A 14,327-nucleotide genomic window follows, 5' to 3' on the forward strand; every position below is an offset into this window, starting at 1 on the left:
TTTCCACTGCAGACCTCTTGAATCAGAACCTCTGGGGGTGAGGCTCAGTACTCAGTGTTTTAACGAGTTCTCCAAGCGCGCACAAGTTTGAGAAGCAGTTTGAAAGCACATTTCACACACGATGTCATGTCATCTGTGAAAACTCCATCATGCCTCTATAACTATACTACATCCAACAAAATTATGAGTAATTCCTTAATAACATCCAACCTAGGTAGTCACAGGTCCCGAGTAGCCCAGGTCTGTCCAGTTTACACCTGCTGTCCTGGAATAATTATGAACACCACTCCTTTTCACACTCAGAAGTGTCCCAGTTAGGACGACAAATGTTATGGTCACTGTTTTCATACTTCTGAAGATTATAAAACAAGATTCACCTTTGTCCTCTCTATCCTGGTCCCTCCCCTCCCTTTGGTAAACATTTTTTATTGGTTTTATTTATTCTTCATTTGTTTAATTTTGAACTCATCTGAGTTTCACTTGCTTCCTCTTTTAACACCATTTCACAGCTCACATTTTTAAACTTTGCAATATATAGGAGAGATAACTCTATGGCAATGTATAGAACCTTTCTCTTTCCTCTTACGGCTACATAATAACCCCTTTTGTGAAAGTCCTAGTCATCAGACTGCTATTGATAGACATTTGGGTTGTTTACAGACCTTTGCTATTTCAAATAGTTTTAGCAATGAGTAGCATTGGGCGTGTGGTCATTTTATAATTTTGCCCATGTGTCTGGAAGAGATTTCTAGAAGTAGGGCTGCTGGGCCAAAGGATGAATGGATACATAATTTTGCTAGATATTGTAAAATACCACTGTATGGGGATACGCCAATTTGCATATCCATCAGCAAAATATGTGAGTTCCTGTTTCCCCACTGCCTCCTATAGAGGATATATTATCTAACTTTGGGATGTCTGCCTATATGATAAGCAGAGATATGGTATCTCGGTGTAGTTTTCTTTTTAACTTCTTACTGGCATAATATCCATATAGAAAAGTGTATACATGTGTACAGATAGAAACTTCACAAACCAAACATACCTGTGTAACCAGCACACTGATGAAGAAACAGAAAATCATCAGAAGTCTAGAATCTCCCACAGGCTTTCTTAGTAAATTGTAATGTGTCTTTCCCTTACTTTGAGCAAAAGTAGGCTCCTTTTCATATATGTCAGGACCTTTTTTGCATTTCCACACTGAATATCCCATTATGGTTTATTAGAAAGTCACAGAGTTTTTAGGCAAATTTTATTAGCGGAAACCTCTACTGGGACAGACAAAGATGGAAACATTATAAAATAAAATGAGACCTTTGAACCCACAAACTTCTGCAGACCTCAGCCTCCTATGTAGTTGGGACTACGTGTCTATGCCCCCACATCTGGCTAATTTTTAAATTTTTTGAAGAGATTGGGGTCTCGCTATGTTGCCCAGGCTGGTCCCCAACTTCGGGCCTCAAACGATCTTCCTGCCTTCCAAAGTGCTTGGATTACAGGTGTGAACCACCACACTTGGCAGACTGCCTTTTGGAAAGGCAGCATCTATAGCAGTTATCCTATGCTGTCCTACCTATTGTAGGTTGCACATGTAGAGAGCAGATAAATTGTCTCTTTAGCTCACAAGTCTTTAGATTGAGAAGACATAGCCTCTGGAGCTCTGAACCACTATGTAAGAAGCCGAGGCTGCCATGCTGAGAGGAAACAGAAACTAGCCATGAAGAGAGACCACGCCAAGAGAGATGCCTCACCCATGACTGCATGCATCATCACACCGTTGATCCCACGGCAGCCACCATCACACTGCAACCTCAAGAGCGAAGGTGAGGCAGAAATACTCCGTTGAGCCATTTCCAAATTCCTGCCCACAAAATTCAAGAGGAATACTACATGATAGTGATGGCTTTGAAACACCATTTGGGGGTCGTTATGCAATAATAGATAACTGGAATGATGTCAATCCTTGCCCATGAAGTTAAAAAAAATCCAATTTTCTACTGAATGTGACTGAAAAAGAAACTCAGGAATGGTGGTTGAAAAACAGTTTAAGTTTTGGAAATTAATTCTAGAACTCAACAGATGCTGTTTAATATAAATCATCTGAAATTTCAAGTTACCTGGCTGCCTCCTTAAACCCTAGTTTGCAACAATGAGACACAGTGGCTGCATTTTCTAGTCAGCAATTACTTTACTGATATGAGATTTTAATTGTTTCCACAAAATTAATCTAGGTTTAAAAAATCTAGTTGCTACAAGTGAAGATAATCAATAATAAAAACCATACTACCAAAAGCAAACACACTCTGGGAATGAAAGTGGAATTCTGATCCTCAGTTCTTCATCAGTTGTAAACTTGCCTCTGAATGGATACGTTAAAGAAGTCATTTGATGGAAATTACTCTGTGAGTCAAAGCTATGCTCTTTTTAAGAACAACTGACCAATCAAATTTATCTAAAGAAAATTGGGACTTGAAATACATTTTGAAAACCCTAGTTTTATCATTTGATATTGCTAAGGCCTAAAGCATCACCATTGGATATGATTTCCAATTATTTTATTCTATCAAAAAATAACACCAAACACTCACCTTGATTAAAGTAGTAACCAATAATAAAAATATTGAGTTATATACTTTCGATACAGAAGAGGTATACAAGCTGACTTGTGAGCATAAGTGTGGCATTGAATTATTGAGCCAATGAGGCATAACTGCTGCTGTCATTTGATCATTGAAAGATTGGTGTTTGACTTGCCTTTTGGATGGTAAACATGGTTTTCATCTGAAAACTTGAGGAGTCTCAGCACATTTCATCATATTTAATGTTTGTTTCCCTTTCTCTTTAGTGGTTATTTTTAATTTTCACAGGATATCAGGATGTCACTTGTTTTGTTTCAGTTTTGCTCCAAAGACTGAGAAATAAGGGGTTCCAGGGACTGTCAAATTCCAAAGAGCACCTACACAAGGCATGTAAGAGCCAGAAGCAGCTTTTACAAAGCTTAACCCATTAGCCAAGTGGAGTCGTAAAAGGACTGAATGCAAAAAGGAAGAGAGAGTGAGGATTTCTTTGGACCATGTTGTGATGTGTGGGGGCTTCCCCCCACTCCCCAACTTTGTCCCACATGTGGGATGGGGAGGGGATGTTCACCTCCATCACAGTGGGAAGGGGCCTGCAGTAGAGCTGAGGCAGGAGGTGGGATTTGACTCCAGAGGTGGGACTCAGACAGTGGACCAAATTGAGAACTAGCTAAAACAGGGAGGGGACAGAAGTACCTTTCCCCAGGACATTCCCACCAGTATGCCACGTCAGTTTACCACTGCCATGGCAACACCTAAAAGTTACAATCCCTTTCCATGGCAACAACCTGATGACTTGGAAGTTACCACCCTTTTTGGAGCAATTTCTGCATAATCCATCCCTTAATTTACATATAATTGAAAGTGGGTATAAGTATAACTGCAGATCCACCTCTGAGCTGCCACTCTGGAGACACTGTCCATGGGGCAGCTCTGCTTTGCGAGGAGCAGGGCCTCTGCTGCTGCTGTGCACCACCGCTTCAATAAAAGTTGCTGTTTAACACCACTGACTCACCCTTGAATTCTTTCCTGGGTGAAGCCTCCTAAGCTAAGCCCCAAGTTTGGGGCTCTCCTGCGCTGTATCAGAACCAGGTGGAGAGCTTGGCCCAAGCATAAGGTGTGGGCTGCACTGGCAAGGCCAGTTCAGCTTGACATGGTGCCTCGGTGTACAGTCCCTTCCACCAGTGGCGGGCTCAGGAGCACATTCTTCCATTGGGCCAAGGAGGCCACCCACAGCTGGACATGGCCAATTACAAAGGAGGATGCTTTTCAAAGGACTTCATCCAGGGCAAGACTAACTCCCCCCACAGAAAGAACTGGAGGTAGACCTTTGTCAAAGGGACTCAGGGTTAAAAGAGGTTGAAATTGGCCAGCCAGGAAAGTCAAGATCTACCTCACTTGGCAGGAATTCAGTTGGAGGTACCCAGAGGGGATTTTTTTAAAATTCATAAAAGCCTCCTTATGTCCCAGAAAAGGAGTGAGTTGTGGGGATCCACCACACTCAGAGAGCACTTGCAGAGATGAGCTTGGAGCTGGGCCACCGGGACCTGTGCTGTGCCTCATCTCCCCTTCCCCAGGTCAAAGTGATGAATTATCTAGGGTGGGGGGAATCTGGGGTCTGGGCAGAGATCAAGTAAGAGAGCAAGATGGGAACAGAAGTGCATTCATCTAGATTTCTGATGCTTTGACACCAGGGGTCTTGCTGACCCTAGAGACACTGCCCCTTCCAGGGTTAGCCAATTCCTAAAAATAGTAAATGAGGATGGGTACAGTGGCTCATGCCTGAAATCACAGTGCTTTGGGAGGCCAAGGGATTTGAGACCAGCCTGGGCAACACGATGAAACCCCATCTCTACAAAAAATACAAAAATTAGCCGGGCATGGTGGCACAAGCCTGTAGTCCCAGGTACCCGAGAGGCTGAGGTGAGAGGATCACTTCAGCCCAGGGGGTTGAGGCTGCAGTGAGCCATGATCTCTCCACTACACTCCTGCCTGGGTGACAGAGCCAGATTATGTCTCGAAAAAAAAAATAGAATAAAATAAATGACTCACCTGGTAACATGCCTTTTATGTGCAAACTAACCAATCCAAAGCTGTCAGCCCATCACCTCCTCTATCAGATGTTCACACTCTGAGCCACTATCCCCTTGCCCTAATCATGCCAGGACCTGGACCCAGAAAAATAGAGACAGGCCTCATCACCTCAGAGCCTTCAGAAATTGCTCAAACCAGCCAACCTAAGCCTGCTCACCTGCCTTGCCCAATTCCACAGAAACTAGAACAAAGGTGCTTGCCCACATTTTCCCTTTGCTGCCTCTGCCTTCTGACCAACCCTGGTGCTTCCAGGCGTGGCCTGCCCTGCCTCCTGCTTCTGGGGAACTGTGAGTAAACACTTCCTCCTGCATGACAGTCATATCCGCATCTGTGCGTCTTACCATACCCGAGTAAATAAAAATCCTGGTGCCCTACTAAGAGGAAGCCACCCCATTATAAGCTTTCCAAATGAAAGTGGCTCAGGAGCATGAGACGCTTTCCCCCCAACCCCCACCTTTTTTTTTCGAGTCAGACTCTTGCTTTGTTACCCAGGCTGGAATGCAGCGGCATAATCTTGGTGAAGCTTCCCCTTTAAATGAGGCTTCAGGTTTGATTGTTTCACTAGATTGGACAATCAATTACTGACATGAGACTCTCCTGGAAACTAATAGTTTTAGAAGGCTTTCTGTTCTTGAAAAATAAGAGGGTCTGGAAAAGTTATAGGACCCATCTGAGTCTGCAAGTTTCTGGGAAGAAACAGTAAGTTTGAAGGATACAGTGGGTGGAAAGAATCAAGTTGTTTTCAGCTTGAATCATTATGAGTTCAGCTTACTGAAGGTTCTTGTTACATAACAAAAATGCACAAATATACCACCATCAGGTTATGTGAGAAAGGAAGTTCTTCTTACTGACAATGAAATGTTTTAAGTGACGATATATTTCAGAACATTCCAGAAAAAAGCATTTTGAGAAATAGTTGTTTGCAGTGATGTTTTATAGTACAATATCACACTAATAGTGAATTTATTAACCTTGGTTGTATAAAAAAATGTTTTTTTCTTTTCTCTAGCTATAGGTATAACTAAAATTGAAAATTTCTATGAAAAATGCCTGAAGTAGAGGACTGCCTATATATTGAAAGCCTTGAAACATCCTTCAACTTTTAATTCCTCTTTTGGCAAGTGCTCTTAATGAAATACTTGAAAAGATGCACAAAATATTTACTGTAAGGATGTTCACTGAAGTATTGTTTATAGTGCTAAAAATTGGAATCATTCTTAGTTTTCAATAACAGAATGTCAGATAAATAAATCATGGTGTATTCATCCAAAGGAATGTTGTCCTGTTATGTAAAATTATGTTGTTGATCAGTGTTCTTCAAAAGTTTTTAAATTGTTGCCTCTCTAAAGAGCCTGTATTAGTCTTTTCTCATGCTGCTAATAAAAACATACCTGAGAGTGGGTAATTTACAAAGGAAAGAGGTTTAATTGACTCACAGCTCCACATGGTGGGGGAGGCCTCACAATCATGGTGGAAGACAAATGAGGAGCAAAGTCACATCTTACATGGCGGCAGGCAAAGAGAGCTGGTGCAAGGGAACTGCCCTTTATAAAACCATCAGATTTTGTGAGATGTTTTCACTATCAGGAGATAGCACAGGGAAGACCCACCCCTATGATTCAATTCCCTTCCACCAGGTCCCTCCCATCACATGTGGGAATTATGGGAGCTACAATTCAAGGTAAATTTGGGTGGGGACACAGCCAAACCATATCCAAGCCTTTTTAGACTCCTTTTTCCTAATTGTCACCCATCAATCCCTTCTTTCCCATGAAATTTTAAGACCACAAATATATACCTGTTATATACTATGGGCCTTTGGAGGAGCTGCAAATCATTGTAATATCTAAGTTTTTTTTACCCCAAAGAACCAATTTTTGCCAACTTGGGGATAATATGAAACCTATTGAAAATGCATGTAGTTGATGAATATTGACATGGAAAAACATTCATGGTATTTTGGGAAGTAAAAAGAACTAGAACATACAATATAATCTGTTTTCACTTATTTGTATATAGGTATAGAAAAACTTACCGAAGTTTCTATATAAACATATTAATACTGGTTATCTCTGGGTGGAAATTAGACCTATTAATCTATTATATGTGGGTACTTTTCATGTCATTTAACCCTTATGATAATGCTGTGAGGAACTGGAGACCTCTTGATAGACCAGTGTGGGGTAGAGACCACCGTGTTTGGCATAAGTTGACATTTAGTAAATGGTAGCTATTTTTATGATTATCTTAGAGGCTATCTTTAAGAGACAAAATAGGTTTTTAATTAATATGGCATAAATGAAATGGTATGATGACCCATGGAGCCAGACTGCTCAGGTTTGAGTTTTTGCTCTGTTGGCTAGGTGGCTTGGAGAGTCACTTAATCTCTGGCACTCAGCTTCCTCACTCATTAAGTGACCATGATGACAGTAATTATAGCTAGTCACAGGATTGTTGTGAAAATTAAATACATTAGTCCGTATAAATGCTTGGAATAGTGTCTGGTATATAACAAGCACTCAATGAATGTTAGCTTTTATTCTTACTGAATCTTTGCAATGAATCTATGAGGGGAATATAATTATTTCCATTTTCCAGATGATACAATTGAAGCTTACAGAAGTTGAATAATGTAATGATTGCTGAGGGTGAGGACATCAGAAAAGGATGAGATACCAGGTGCTTAGAAATAAGGCAAAGGACCCAGCAGTTGGATTTTAAGAGGGGAAAAAGGTATCAGAGATGAGTTTTTGTATTTCCCTTCCACATCTATAGTGGATACTGCCTACATGTATGTGTAATATATATTTCACATATCCACATACACATCTGCCATGTGCTCTCCATGAGCCCTTCTAGAGACCACAGAAGAGCAATAGGATTGGAAAAAGTTAATGACCTTGGGGTTGAATCCTGTCTCTGATGCTCCCTGGTTGAGTGGCCCTAAAAGATACACCCTTTCTCTGAGTCGAAGTTTCCTTACTTGTCAAAAAGGAGATATAACATCCACCTCTTGAAGTTAGTAAAAATTAAATAAGAAAATAAAAATAGCCATGATGTAAAGAGTACCAGGCATGCAAAAGGTACCATGCAAGCTAGTTTATATAAATAACACAATAGGTCCTCAAAAAATGCTACTTTTCCTTTCCACAGTCCTTCCTTGTCCCAGTTGAATGACTCATGTTACATGATAATGAATAATTTTTGCCTAATGCTAATCAAAGAGATAGTTTATTTATTTGCTATTCACCCAGTAGGTCCTTGCTGAGTTGCCTCCAGGGATCAGTACTTGGCCAGGTTTGGGAAGGGTAAGAGGAAAACCACTTCATCCCAGCTCTGGTGCGGTATTTGGTCTAATGAAGGGGACAGACACATAAATCACTAGAGTACAATGTGATGCAAAACACCATGTGCTAGTCATATAATATATTTAAATGGCTTTAATGCCATATGATTTCAGCTACAAACCCTCCTGAATAAACCTGTCCTCATTCTGCCTTCCACTGACAAAGGCTACTATATTAGTTCATTTTCACACTGCTATAAATATACTACTAGAGACTTGATAATTTATAAAGAAAAGAGATTTAAGTGACTCACAGTTTTGCATGGCTGAGGAGACCTCAGGAAACTTACTATCATGCTGGAAGGGGAAGCAGGCATGTCTTATATGTTGGCAGGCAAGACAGCATGTGAAAGAGGAACTGTCAAACACTTACAAAACCAACAGATCTCATGAGAACTTACTCACTAGCACAAGAACAGCATGGAGGAATCCACCCCCATGATCCAATCACCTCCCACCAGATTGACACAAGGAAATTATGGGGATTGCAATTTGAGGTGAGGTGTAGGTGGGGCACAGAGCCAAACCATATCAGATGTCATCCCTGGGTTTGTGACTATTGCTAGGCATTGTTAGCACTTGCTTGTCTCACTTTCTAGGAAGCTCTTGTTCCACTAAATTGCAGTTTTTCTCTTTCCTCCAACCTCTCTGTTACACAGACAGAAAAGTGTTATATTTCTCCTGCAAATGACTTCCTTTCCCTTCTTTAAAACCTTTCTCAAAAGCTAGAAACTATAGAAACTGTAAATTAGGTTAAATGAATCCAGAACACAGCAATTCAAAGGCTGAGAAAGTGGTCCAATAAATCTTAGATTTATGAAACATATATGCCCCCAGGGTGATTAAAAATAATGAAAAGCTTGCAGCTAAAATGTAGTTAGGTAAAAAGAAGAGACGCTATGATTGCAGGCTTTAAACAATGGAGAGGGTTATCTTCCTTACAGAAATTCCCTGGAATCATGAAGAAAGAGTTGTTTCCAATAAATGAAGAAACGTACAACATAACTTTTTCAGTATCTTCTTTCTCCAACTTAATGGGAGGCATAGACTGGTAACACTCAATTCATACACCAAGTGTTTATTGGACACCTACTCTGCCAGGGTCTGGCACCTAAAACACATCAATGAAACAAAACCTTCAAAACCCCTGCCCTTATTGGGCTTACATTTCTAGTTGGAGGAAGCAGACATAAACAGAATAATAGGTAAAGCATATCTTAAAATGTAGTAATTTCTACTGAAAAAAATATGCAGCTAGTTAGGAAATAGGATTAGCTGGGGCAGTAATAGGGATGGGGAAATTGTAATTTTAAATAGAGTAGTCAGAGTAGGTTTCACAGAGGTGCTATTTAAGCAAAGACCTGAATTAGGTGCAGGACAAAGTTATGTTAGCAGCTAAGGAAAGGAGTTCCAGGCAGATAGAACAGCCTTATGAAAGCTCTGAGGTAGGAATGTGCCCAATGAGTTTGAGGGACACTGAGGGACAAGATTAGGAGGAGATGGGGGTCAGAGAGATAACGGCGCAGAATATAGATGATAAAGGCATTTATAAGCCACTCATTACCAGGATTTTGGTTTTTACACTGAGTGAAACAAGGAGCCCCCAGAGGGTTTTGTGCAGCAGAGTCATGTGACCCAACTTATACTTTAAAAGGGTCACTCTGGCTTTTGTACTGAAAATATACCAGGAAGGAGGCCTATGGAGAAGCCAGGAGGCTACTCGGGCAGTTGTTGCAGTAATTCAGGTGGACCAAGTGGTCAGATTCCGGATAATTTTGAAAGCAGAAAACTGTCTGGACTTCCTGAAGGATGGAATGTAGGGTGAGATGGAAAAAGAAAAGTCAAGGATGACACTGAGGATTTTGGAAGGAAGGGGATGCCATTAATAGAGCAAATTGGCTGGTGGAGAAGATGTAGAGGGAGAGTTTTGATATGTGAAGTTTGAGATGTTCGTTAGACATCTATGTTGACATTGAACTGTGTCAGTGTGGCTGAGATACAAACTTATTTTCCAGAATTTCCTTCCTTGTATTGCTCCAGGTTAGGTAGGCCACAAAATAAAGTTGTAGGAGTTTGGAAGGTGAAGGTGAAGCAGCATCCATCATACTCTGAAGGTGAGTTTGGAGTTCTGCTGAAATTCGCACACTCCGCTGCTGAAGTGCTGACCCATCCTGTTGCCATGGGACAGTGGCTGAACCTGCACTGCCTTAAGCTGCAACTTTATTTTATTTTTTAGTTTTTTGAGATAGAGTTTCACTCTTTTGGCCCAGGTTTAAGTGCAATGGCATGATCTTGGCTCACTGCAACCTCCACCTCCTGGGTTCCAGTGATTCTCCTGCCTCAGCCTCCCAAGTAGCTGGGATTACAGACGTGCACCACTATGCCTGGCTAATTTTGTATTTTTAGTAGAGTCAGGCTATCGTCCATCCTCAGTCTCCCAAAGTGCTGGAATTACAGGTTTGAGCCTAAGCTACCACTTTAGTGCCTCCTTTAGCTCTGTCAACTTCTGGGGCAAGTGTACCTGCAGCCCACTGGTGGAGGGACCAGCTCCTTTGACAGGTCATCCATGTGGTTATAGTTGGATGCAGAGGAAGACAGACGTGGTTCAAGTTAGTCATTTATCATTGTGTGTTCCAGTTTATCCTGCTTTCTTTCACTTCAGGTCCAATCCTCCTTCTCAACTACCTGTCCAGGTGACCCACAACAACTTCAGATCCACCACGAGATGCCAGGCCAATAGCTTTGTATTAACTTCTCCAGCACCCCCCACACCTAGATAGGTTCTAATCCTTGCAATAATTTCCTCATTTCCTATCACTCACAGTGGTTCTGATCTTCTGATTGAACCCTAAGCAATACAACAACCAAGTGAGATGTCAGATAGGTAGCTAGATATGAGTGTCTCAAGTTCGAGGTAAAGTTTCCAGTTGGATGTATAAATTTGAGAGTTATCAACATATAACTGGTATTTAAATACATGAGGTTGGATTATGTCACCCAAAGAGAGAACATACAAGTAGAAGAAGAAGAGGTATAAGAACCAGGCCCTGGAGCACCCCATAGTAAAGAAGTCAGGGAGGAAACAGCCGAGGACACTGAGAAAGAGCAACCAATGAGAGAGAAGGAAAACTAGAAAAGTACAGAAAATTTAAAGTGAAAAAAGTGTATCAAGGAGGATGCAGTGATCACTTAGGTAAAACGCTGCCAATTGTTAAGACTGAGAATTGATTACTGTGTTTAGTAATACCAAGGTTATTATTGATATTTTCAAGAGTGGTTTGCTGAAGTGGTATGAATAAAAGTCTGATTGCAGTAGACTTCAAGAGATAGGATGAGGATTAGAGAAAATAATTCTTTTGAGAAATGTGTAAAGCAAATCAGAGAACTGGTGAGGAAAAAAATGAGGTCAATTAAGAGTTATTTTTTTAAAACCAGAGAAATAAAGACTGTTTTCTGATGGAAAGGAGAAAAAGAAGGGAAATACAGTATGACAGGCAGTATTAAAGGCCTCCTTGAGGATTGTGGTCATGAATTTAAAATGAGACCATGTAGTGTGAGTATGTGTGAGCAGAGTAGAGTGATGGTAGTGTTTAACCAGACTTACGGTTTTGATAAATAAGATAAATAAAGACAAGAATATGCAAATGAGGAGGAGGCTTCTTGTTGCTGTTGATCTTCTCTCTTCCCTGACTTCTTTACTTTGGGGTGCTCCAGGGCCTGGTTTTTATACCTCTTCATCTTCTACTTATATGCGCTCTTTGGGTGACATAATCCGGCCTCATGATCTACTTCACATGGACAGGTGTTAGCCTTAGATAGAAGCCTGGGGACCTCATGGAGCAAGGAGTGTGTGTTCACATGCTTACTGGTTAGATGAGGAGAAAGATTTCAGAAGGTCTCCTCTAATGGTCTCAGTTTTCCAGTAATGTAGAAAACAAAGCCATCAACTGAGAAACAACTTAGGGAAAAAATGTAGGTTTTAAGAGAGAAGAAAAGGCGTGAAATAGTTCTCTAGAAGAGTAGAATACATGAACTAGGGAAATATAGAATAATGACAGGCAGTATTAAAGGCCTGCTTGAGGACTGTGGTCATGAATTTAAAATGAGACCATGTAGGGTGAGTATGTGTGAGCCAGGCTCAGCTGCACAGATGCAGGAAGAGAGAAGAGTGGTGGTAGTGTTTAACTAGAATCATGGTTTTGATAAATAAGATGAATAAAAAGAAGAATATGCCAGCAAGGAGGAGGCTTTATGCAAAGGATTGTAACAATTAGCCATAGAATTTTAATTGGGTAAGTGAGAGGGAAGAAGAGATGGGAATGAATAAAGAAAAGAATAGGTGATAAAATCAATGGAATGGAGGTCTCATGTGGGGGTCTTCATTTTGAAATGAAGGTGCTAGGAGTGAACTGGAAAGATAAGAAATGGAGGTTAAAGAATGGGATGGGTGAGATGTATGGAGTTCTGGAGTTGTTGGTAACAATATGGAAGTGAACAGTTGAGACAGTGCTGAGGACAAGACCAATAACTAAAGATACTGACAAACCAGGATACTGCAGAATTACATATGCACATATTGACATCAATAAGAATTAATGTGGGGAAAATGTTGAAAACAGTGATAGTGATTTAGGAGCTAAAAGTGATCAAAAAATGGAGGAGCTTGACTGTTCCAATAACTTCCTATTCACTCCATTGATGAAACGGCTTTTCTGCCTTAAATAGTATGAGGTGACTGAACACAAGATACCCAGCATTGGACAGATGGGATTGACAGCAGCTTATTAGTCACATATACTCACAGCCCTGGACACTGCATGCCTTCCAGAACAGGACCACATAGGGGTTGCACTCAGGAATTGAGAACCAGCAGAGACTGTGGGAGGCAGGCTTTGGAGGAACAAAAGGATGAGGTGCACCTTCATTCTCATGGGAGGACATAACTGGCTTATTTGAGTAATTTCACAGGCTAGCAGGGAAATGAAACTTGTGTTGGTTGAACAGGTGGAGTGCAGCTGTCTGGCTGGTAAAGGAACTAGATGGATGGGGAACCTTTCCCACTGAGGGAGGGTTATATCTGGTGAAAACAGGGTAATTCATGGTCAAGCCTCTGGGGCGCTGTGAGACTCAGAGACGTCAAGGTAGCACTTGAAATTTTACACCTTACAACGTACTTGACCCAGGTTGATGACTTCAGCAACAAGAGGTAGTGGGTGACATCAGTCTGATGGCATGGGATTTAAAGCAGTCTGATGGCATGGCCTTCAAAACTGGGAGATTTTAGGGTAAGGGAGAAAGTGTGCAAGGAGTAAAGAGGGCAACAGAGGACATCTTCCCCATCCGCAATGTGAGAGAGGTGCAGGAGAAGCAGAGCCCTCAAAGGAAATGCAGATTTCAGTTAAGGATAAAAGATTCAGTGAGGTTGGGCATGAAGGTTTCAAGGTGGATACTGGTGGCAAAGCTGACTACTTAATGGACAGGGAGAAAGAGACAGAATCTGGTCTGGCTCTGTCCCTTATTATTTATTAAATCTTGAATTAATACCTGGGCTTCACTCTCCATGTATATGAAATGAGGGAGTTGGAATAGAAGATTTCATAGATTGCTTTTAGCCTATAATATAAGATTTTAGGCCGAGCGTGGTGGTTCACACCTGTAATTCCAACATTTTGGGAGGCTGAGGCGTGTGGATCACCTGAAGTCAGGACTTTGAGACCAGCCTGGCCAACATGGTGAAACCTCGTCTCTACTAAAAATACAAAAATTAGCTGAGTCTGGTGGCACTTACCTGTAATCCCAGCTACTTGGGAGGCTGAGGCATGAGAATTGTTTGAACCCAGGAGGCAGAGGTTGCAGTGAGACAAGATGGTGCCACTGCACTCCAGCCTGGGGGATAGAGAGACTCCTCTGTCTCCAAAAAAAAAAGACTTTAGACAAAGTTTGCATAGCCACAGTATCAGGAGAATGACTTGCCCAATCTGGTGCCACACCGTTAGGCCACCATGGCTATGCTTAGCCCACCCAATACGAAATGCACACTTTTTGTTAGCAGAGCCAAGTCAGAGTTATTCAAGGCCATTCCTTCTGTTCAATTTGCCCCATTTTGCTTCTGATTCTTTTAGTACTAACTTTACAAGGCTTTCAACTTCCCTCCTTGCCTTGATCTTTGACTTTTCTGCATACATCTCTCTTCCCCACTATGATTATAATGCTCCAGGGTTCTGATTCTCCGCTTGAGTCTTCATCTCACCCCTGTTAGATCCAACTCAGGGTCACCCCAGAAAGCCTCAGTTCCTCCATAGCCAAGACAC

At 41.4% G+C, this 14,327-nt stretch overlaps 1 protein-coding gene across 1 annotated transcript in view; it reads right to left on the reverse strand.

The window, feature by feature from the left end:
• The window catches only part of PSD3 (pleckstrin and Sec7 domain containing 3), a 674,493-nt gene extending 660,673 nt beyond the window's left edge, over positions 1 to 13,820 (reverse strand). The window contains exon 1 of the mRNA XM_064368706.1: positions 13,805 to 13,820. The gene's annotated coding sequence lies outside the window, so the exon portion shown is untranslated. The remainder of the gene's footprint in view (positions 1 to 13,804) is intronic.
• Between the last annotated feature and the right edge of the window lie 507 nt (positions 13,821 to 14,327).

The sequence above is a fragment of the Aotus nancymaae genome, unplaced genomic scaffold (genome assembly GCF_030222135.1).
Source record: "Aotus nancymaae isolate 86718 unplaced genomic scaffold, 86718_ANA_hifiasm-v0.15.2.pri h1tg000079l, whole genome shotgun sequence".
NCBI classification, from domain to species: domain Eukaryota; kingdom Metazoa; phylum Chordata; class Mammalia; order Primates; family Aotidae; genus Aotus; species Aotus nancymaae.